This window comes from Theropithecus gelada, chromosome 20 (assembly GCF_003255815.1).
Source record: "Theropithecus gelada isolate Dixy chromosome 20, Tgel_1.0, whole genome shotgun sequence".
In the NCBI taxonomy this organism is placed as follows: Eukaryota; Metazoa; Chordata; class Mammalia; order Primates; family Cercopithecidae; genus Theropithecus; species Theropithecus gelada.
The window spans coordinates 67,150,162-67,159,545 of record NC_037688.1 but is presented as its reverse complement, the minus strand read 5'-3'; the positions used below and the strand labels follow the sequence as shown (position 1 = coordinate 67,159,545).

At 42.7% G+C, this 9,384-nt stretch overlaps 1 pseudogene; it reads right to left on the bottom strand.

The window, feature by feature from the left end:
• Window positions 1–580: 580 nt before the first annotated feature.
• Window positions 581–1,180, bottom strand: LOC112614516 (annotated as a pseudogene).
• Window positions 1,181–9,384: the final 8,204 nt, after the last annotated feature.

The following is a 9,384-nucleotide window of genomic DNA, read 5'->3' as shown; positions in this document are numbered from 1 at the left end:
AGAGAAAGTATATGTTTAGGGACATGTGCATGAAGAATTCTGGAAGGATAAAGCAGAGATTAATGTATAGCTGCTACCTATGGGGAAGGACCGATTGGGAATATTGGGAGTAGGTCCAGGAGTGGGAGACAGTCTTTCCACTGTATGCCTACTTACAGTTTTGATGTGTAAATAGTGGTAATAGAGTGCTGATTCAAAAATCTTAATAATTTCTTTTTTTCTTTTGTGATGGAATCTCACTCTATCACCCAGGCTGGAGTGCAGTGGCACGATCTCAGCTCACTGCAACCTCTGCCTCCTGGGTTCAAGCGGTTCTCCTGCCTCCACCTCCTGAGTAGCGGGAACAACACTTGTGCACCACCACACCCAGCTAATTTTTCTATTTTTAGTAGAGACAGGGTTTCACCCTGTTGGCCAGGCTGGTCTTGAACTCTTGACCTCCGGTGGTCTGCCAGCCTCGTCCTCCCAAAGTGCTAGGATTACACGCTTGAGCCACTGCACCTGGCTCAAAAATCTTAGTAATTTTTTTTGACTGTCCTAAATTATTTATTAGGTATGAGTTTTACAAACTTTACTTACATTAGCGGTAACAGCACAGATTGAGAGTATTGCGCCTTCTCCAAGCTGCCCGGCAAGAACCACCAACAGTGTGGTGGCACTTATGGCCCTTTCCAAGGCCATGGCTCTTTTGGCCTGCACATGTCAGCTCACGCATCTCTTTGTGCTTGTGAATCGGTTTGGTGATCCACTGGGTGTCAGGATTTCTTCTGATAACTTTATGGAATGGATCAATGAGAATAACCTCAAAAAATCTGTATGTGGAATCTTCACCAACCCAATAAGAATTCAGGACTCTTAGAGTCCCACAGTGGCATCCAACTCACTCCTCTGCAATCAACTGAAGGCTTCAGTTAATACCATGATGCACAGGCTTGCCGTAAGTTGCATCCTTAGGAATTGGGCATTTTTGGCCATCACAGGGAATACGAATCCTATATATAACATAACCTTGCTTGGTCTTGTAGCCCAGTTGGTGCACTTTATGGGGCTGGGTGGGGCAGGAAGCCCTGTGGAGAGCAGAGAGCTGGCGGTACTGCCAGCAGCAGACCCTCAGAAGAAAGCTCATGACATCAGACTGCTTCTTCCTCCGTAGCTCCTGGGTGTACTTGTGTGCACCCATCTTGGCTTACCTGATGGCTGCTGCCAGACAGAAAGGTCCAAAATCTTAATAATTTTTATTTTGAAAAATATATGCATGTGGTTAGAAATAACTTCGAACAGTTCAAAAGGGTGAAAAGCAATCTCCTTCTTGTACCCAAGGAGTACCTGGTAAGATACAACATCTCACACAAGACTTACAAAACCTCTATGGAAACTATTAAAAAAATGTGTTAAGAGAGAGTAAAGAAGACCTAAATAAATGGAGAGATATACATATTCATTAATTGGAAGAGCCTAGACTCAAAGGCGCGAACTCTTGTATTGATTCATAGATCCAATGAAATCCCAATGAAAAGCTCAGTTTTTTTTTTTTTGTTTTTTTTTTTTTGGTTTTTTTTTTAAACTTGACAATCTGATTCCAAAACTGATAGGGGAAAAAAAGGGAGTCAGAGTACCCAAGACACTCTTGGGAGGAAAAAACAAAACCAAAAATGAACTGTGGGCTGGGTGCAGTGGCTCACGCCTGTAATCCCAGCACTTTGGGAGGCTGACGTAGGCAGATCATCTGAGATCAGGAGTTTGAGACCAGCTTGGCCAACATGGTGAAACCCCATCTCTACTAAAAATACAAAAATTAGCTGGGTGTGGTGGTGGGTGCCTGTAGTCCCAGCTACTTGGGAGGCTGAGGCAGGAGAATCACTTGAACCCAGGAGGCAAAGACTGCAGTGAGCTGAGACTGTGCTACTGCACTCCAGTCTGGCAATAGAGCGAGACTCTGTCTCAAAAAAAAAAAAAAAAAAAGCTAGACACGAAGTTAGGGAGAGGGTAGACAAACCAGAACCCACATTTCTTTTTTGTTGTTGTTGTTTATTTTTCCATTATAGCCATTCCAGCACAATTAGAGTAATGTCTTATTGTGGTCTGTTGAAATATTTTAAAGGAAGTTACAGAGATCATGACAGATTACATCAAGTGCCATGCTATACATGTCTAAAAATACATGTTTATGGATTAGAAGACTTAATATTGTTAAGATGAAAATACTACCCCAAACTGATCTATAGACTTGATATAATCCCTATGAAAACCCCAATGTCCTTGTTTGCAGACTTGGAAAATTCAAACCTAAAATTCACATGGTATTGCACCCAATAGCTAATCTTGAAAAATGAGCAGAGTTAGAAGACTCACACTTGGCGATTTCAGAATTTACCACAAAGCAACAATAATCAAAATGTTTGGTCTTGGTAGGAGGATAGGCATATAGATTAGTGGAATAGAATTGAGAGTCTGGAAATAACCCATACATCTATGGTCATTTTTTTTTTTTTTTTTTTTGACAAAGTCTCACTCTGTCACCCAGGCTGGAGTACAAAATTATCATGCCTGTAAGTTCTGAAATATTTTCTCTTATTATTTCATCTACAGTTTTTTTTTCTTTTTTCTTTTGCTGTGTTTTGTCAGTTTTATTTTTCTGAAATGCTTATTATTTAGATGTGGGATCTTTTTGTGTGACATTCTAATGTTCTCTATTTTCTCTGATCTATGCAAGATTTCAGCAATTTTTTCTTCTTCCCTTTTCTTCTTTTACTTCTTGCTTTCTTAATTTCTGAGAGCTCCTTTTTGTTCCCTGAATGTTCCTTCTAAAAGATATACTGGTCGGGTGCAGTGGCTCACACCCGTAATACCAGCACTTTGGGAAGCCGGTAGGAGGATCGTTTGAAGTCAGGAATTTCAGAGAAGAATTCTGCAATCTCCTCGTTAAAGGCTGTGGTAGTCATACCTGTACCTATGAATAATTCTACCCAAGGCTGGACATCGTAGCTTACGCCTGTAACCCCAGTACTTTCGGATGCTGAGGCGGGTGGATCACCTGAAGTCAGGAGTTTGAGAGAAGCCTGGCCAACATGGTGAAACCCCGTCTCTACTAAAAATACAAAAATTGGCTGGGCGTAGCAGTGCATGCCTGTAATCCCAGCTATTTGGGAGGCTCGGGGAGGAGAACTGCTTGAACCCGGAGCCGAGATCATGCCATTGCACTCCAGTCTGGGCAACAAGAGTGAAATTCCATCTCAAAAATAAAATAAAATAAAAATAAAAAATTCTAACCAATGAGGTATGATTGAAAATGACACACATCTTTGTCAATCATACTTCATCAGTTAGAATTATTATTATTATTATTTGAGACAGGGTCTTGCTCTGTTGCCCAGGCTGGAGTGCAGTGTTATGATCTCGGCTCACTGCAGCCTCTGCTTCCCTGGATCAACGGATTCTTCTATCTCAGCCTCCCAAGTAGCTGGGATTACAGGCATGCACCACCATGCCCAGCTAATTTTTTGCATTTTTAGTAGAAATGAGGTTTCACTATGTTGGCCAGGCTTGTCTTGGACTCCTGACCTCAGGTTATCCACCTGCCTTGGCCTCCCAAAGTGCTGGGATTACAGGCGTGAGCCACCATGCCTAGACTGGTTAGAATTATTCAGAGAATAATTGAACAATTATTCTGTGAACAACCTGTAAAGAACAACCTGAAAATTAAACAAGGAAAATAAAATTAAGACAATTCCACTTGCAATAACACCAAAAAGAATAAAAATACTTAGTAATAAATTTAACAAAAGATGTTCAAAATTTGTACACTGAAAGCCATGAAACATTGCTGAAAGACATTAAGGAGGACCTAAACAAATAGAAAGACATCCCATATTCATGGATTGGAAGACTCAATATTGTTAAGATGTCAACACTACCCAAAGCAATCTACAGATTTAATGCAATTCCAGTGGCCTTTTCAGCAGAAATGGAAAAGCTGATTCTCAAATTCATACGGAATTGTAAAAGACTCCAAGTAGCCAAAACATTATTGAAAGAGAAGAACAAAGTTGGAGGACTCACATTTCTTGATTTTAAAGCTTACTACAAAGCTACAGTAATCAATACAGTGTGGTATTAGCATAAGAACAGACATATAAACCAATGAAATAGAATTGAGAATCCACAAATAAACCTATACAATTATGGTCAATTGATTTTCTTTTTTTTTTTTTTTTTTTTTGAGACGGAGTCTCGTGCTGTGTCACCCAGGCTGGAGTGCAGTGGCGCGATCTCGGCTCACTGCAAGCTCCGCCTCCCAGGTTCAGGCCATTCTCCTGCCTCAGCCTCCGATAGCTGGGACTACAGGCGCCCGCCACCACGCCCGGCTAGTTTTTTTCGTGTTTTTAGTAGAGACGGGGTTTCACCATGTTAGCCAGGATGGTCTCGATCTCCTGCCCTCGTGATCCGCCCGCCTCGGCCTCCCAAAGTGCTGGGATTACAGGCTTGAGCCACCGCGCCCGGCCGGTCAATTGATTTTCAACAGGTATGCTAAGACAATTCGATGCGAGAAAAAATAGCCTTTTAAAAAAATTGTCCTAGGACCACTGGATAAACATGTACAAAAGGATGAAGCTGGACTCTAACCTTGCAATTACCTTAAAAATTATTATAAATATAAGAACTAAAACTATAAAACTCTTAGAAGAAAACGTAAGGATGAATTTTCATGATCTTTGACTTGGCAATGAATTCTTAGATATGATTCCAAAAGTACAAGCCAAAAAAGAAAAATAGACAAAGTAGACTTCATCAAATTAAAAACTTTTGTGCATTGAAGGATATTAAGAAAGTAAAAAGACAATGTACAGAATGAGAGAAAATATTTGCACACCATGTATCTGATAAAGGCCCATGTTTTAATGTAATTAAAACATGAACAAAGTTAATTTGTGCATCAGTGATAAAAAAGGGAAACAAATATTAACAAAGGACTTGAATAGACATTCCTGGAAGATACATAAATCGCCAACAGGCACACAAAAAGATGTTTAACATCATTAGTCTTTAGAGAAACACAAATAAAAACCATAATGAAGTCTCAGTTCACACACTAGGATAGTTACAATTTTTTTAAAAAGTGTGTGTGTTGGGGGGTGCAGCTGGGAGCAGTGACTCATGCCAGCACTCTGGGATGCCAAGGCAGAAGGATCACTTAAGTCCGGGAGTTTGAGACCAGCCTGGGTGACATAGCAACACTGCTATCTCTCCAAAAAATTGAAAAATTAGCTGGGAGTGGTGGCACACACCTGTGGTTCTAGCTACTTAGGAAACTGAGTCCGGAAACTGAACCCAGGAATTTGAGGTTGTAGTGAGCTATGATCATGCCACTGCATTCTAGCCAGAGCAATAGGGCAAGATCCTATCTCTAAATTACATAAATAAATAAATAAATAAATAAATATGCAGAAAATAACAAATGCTGGCAGGAATGTGGAGATGTTGGAACTCTCGTGCACTGCTGGTGGAAATGTAAAATGGTTCAGCTGCTGAGAAAAATTATTTAATGGTTCCTCAAAAAGTTAAACACAGAATTTCCATATATCTCAGCAATTCTACTCCTAGAATATTCCCAAAATAAATGAAAACATGTGCTGACAGAGATGCACATACACACATGTTGACAGAGGCACTACTCACAATAGCCAACAGGTGGAAGGAGTCCAAATGTTGATCAACTGATGAATGGATAAACACACCGCAATGTATCCATACAATGGAATATTAATAAGCCATAAAAAGGAATAAAGCACTGATACATACTACAAAGTGGAAGAACTGCAAAGACATTACACTAAGTGAAAGAAGCCAGACAAAAGGTAATATAGTGTATAACTCCATTTACAGTTGATTCTTTTTTTTTTTTTTTTCTGAGACCGAGCCTCATTCTGTCACCTAGGCTGGAATGCAGTGGCGCGATCTCGGCTCACTGCAACCTCCGCCTCTCAGGTTCAAGCGATTCTCCTGCCTCAGCCTCCTGAGTAGCTGGGACTATAGGCACCCACCACCACGCTCGGCAAATTTTTTTTTTTTTTTTTTTTTTTGAGACGGAGTCTCGCTGTGTCACCCAGGCTGGAGTGCAGTGGCGCGATCTCGGCTCACTGAAAGCTCCACCTCCCGGATTCACGCCATTCTCCCGCCTCAGCCTCCGAGTAACTGGGACTACAGGCGCCCGCCACCACGCCCGGCTAGTTTTTTGTATTTTTAGTAGAGACGGGGTTTCACCATGTTAGCCAGGATGGTCTCGATCTCCTGACCTCGTGATCCACCCGCCTCGGCCTCCCAAAGTGCTGGGATTACAGGCTTGAGCCACCGCGCCCGGCCGGCAAATTTTTATATTTTTAGTAGAGAGAGGGTTTTGCCAGGTTGGCCAGGCTGGTCTCAAACTCCTGACCTCAGATGATCCACTGGCCTCGGCCTCCCAAAGTACTGGAATTACAGGTGTGAACCACCACACCTGGCCTGATTATTTTATTCGTGGGTATTATGTTCTATAAAGCCACAGCAAACATAGAATTACCAAATATTGAACCACTGCTCCTAGGGGAAATTCAGTTCCTGCAAGCCTCTGGTCATAATATTTTCAATACATAATATTTTATGTATGTTTCCATTTCAAGGTACCTTATTTAATATATATTGTTGAGCCAGGCATGGTACTCAACAAATTAAAACCTGTTGTGCACGCCTGTAATCTTAGCATTTTGGGAGGCCAAGGCGGGTGGATTGCTTGAATCTGTGAGTTCGAGACCAGACTGGGTAACATGGTGAAACCCTGTCCCTACTGAAAATACAAAAATTAGCTGGGCATGATAGCACATGCTTGTAGTCCCAGCTACTTGGGGGACTGAGGCAGGAGGACCACTTGATCCCAGGAGGTCGAGGCTGCAGTGAGCCAAGGTGGTACCACTGCACTACAGCCTGGGTGACAAAGTGAGACTCTGTCTCAAAAAAAGAAATACATATATGTGTGTGGGTGTGTATATATATGCATATATATGTATATATATGTATGCATGTATATATAGTTGATTCGATAACATTAAACCCATTGTCAACAATACTATAACTCACACCTGAACAAAGCTTAACATATGTATTTTCTGTCTTCAGTTTTTTTTTTTTTTTCAAGAGATGAGGTGTCTGATGCCCAGGCTGAAGTGTAGTGGTGCCATCACAGCTCACTGCATCCTTGAACTTCAGGGCTCAAATGATCCTCCCAACTCAGCCTCCTGAGTAGCTGGGATTATAGACAAGCGTCATCACACCTTGCTGTACCACATGTATTTTCTTTTTATTTATCTATTTTTTTTGAGATGGAGTCTTGCTCTGTCACCCAGGCTGGAGTGTGGTGGTGTGATCTCAGCTCACTGCAACCTCCGCCTCCCGGGTTCAAGTGATTCTCCTGCCTCAGCCTCCTGAGTAGCTGGGACTACAGGCTCTCGCCACTATGGCCAGCTAATTTTTGTATTTTTAGTAGAGACAGGGTTTCACCATGTTGGCCAGGCTGGTCTCGAACTCCTGACCTCAAGTGATCCACCTGCCTTGGCCTCGCAAAGTGCTGGGATTACAGGCATGAGCCACTGTGCCGGGCCCAACACGTGTATTTTCTTAGTAACACCAGATAGCACTTCAGTGCTATGCTTGGGGGCCATTTCAAACAGCAAAATCAATAATAAATAGCACAGAGATGTGAAAACTATGGCACACAAATGCTGCAAAAAGGACATCTGTGGCCTGGCGCAGTGGCTCACACCTCTAATCCGAGCACATTCGGAAGCTGAGGTGGGTGGATCACCTGAGGTCAAGAGTTCGAGACCAGCCTGAGCAATATGGTGAAACCCCATCACTACAAAAGCTACAAAAATTAGCTGGGTGTGGTGGTGGGCGCATGTAATCCCAGCCACTCGGGAGGCTAAGACAGGAGGATTGCTTGAACCTGGGAGGCAGAGGAACATGTGTGTTGAGCAACTCAAATTTTTTTCTTTTTCTTTTTTTCCTTTTGGGACGGAGCCTCGCTTTGTCGCCCAGGCCCAGGCTGGAGTGCAACGACATGATCTCGGCTCACTGCAAGCTCTGCCTCCTGGGTTCAAGTGATTCTCCTGCTTCAGTCTCCCGAGTACTTGGGATTACAGGCGCCCACCACTATGTCTGGCTAATTTTTGTATTTTCAGTAGAGATGGGGTTTTGCCATGTTGGCCAGGCTGGTCTCAAACTCTTGACCTCAAATGATCCGCCAGCCTCAGCCTCCCAAAGTGTTGGGATTACAGGCATGAGCCACCGCTCCCAGTCCTTTTTCATTTTTATTTTCATTTTTTTGAGACAGGGTTTTGCTCTGTCACCCAGACTGGAGGGCAGTGGCGCCATTGTGGCTCGCTGCAGCCTCAACTTCCCGGGCTCAAGTGATCCTCCCAGCCTCCAAAGTAGCTGTGACCAAAGGTGAGCACCACTACAGTCGGCTAATTTTTTTATATATTTTTGGTAGAGACAGGGTTTTGCTATGTTGCTCAGGCTGGTCTCCTACTACTGAGCTCAAGCAATCCACCCACCTCAGCCTCCCAAAGTGCTGGGATTCCAGGTGTGAGCCATCACGACCAGCCAGGGATCTCACCATTCTTAAGTGCCCTCTCACTTAATTCTCCTGTTGATAGTTGCATTGATTACTCACTCCATCCTCTACGCTGTCTCGTGCTACATCTGGACTCTCTCTGATTTATTTTCTCAAAGACATTCATCTAGAATGTCTAATTTTTGTGGTTGGGATCAATATAGTTCACTTGCTTTATGGGGTGGGAGGAGTGTAACTGTTCTTTAAACTGAATTCCAGTTTTCAGTTCTAACTCACTACAGTCTCCATGCTATATTCTGAATGTTTGTACCCCCAAAATTCCTATGTTGAAATCCTAACCCCCAAGGTGATGGTATTAAGAGGTGAGACTTTGAGAGATGATTAGGTCTTAACAGTGGAGTCCTCATGATTGAGATTAGTGACCTTATAAAAGGGGACCCCAGGCTGGGTGTGGTGGCTCATGCCTGTAACAATTCAGCTACCAAGGCCCCCAAAGTGTTGAGATTGCTTGCTTGAGTCCAGTGGTTCGAGACCAGCCTGGGCAACACAGTGAGACACCATCTCCATTTAAAATTAAAATAATAATAAATAAATAAGAGGGACCCCAGAGAGATCCCCTGCCACTTACCATAGGAAGGCACAGTGAAAAGACAGCCATCTAGAAAAGCAGGTCCTCTCCAGACACTTCAATCTACCAGCACTTTGATCTGGGACTTGAGTACTGTGTTACAACAGCCATACATTGTGCTACTGATATTCCATATGTAATTGTCATTTTT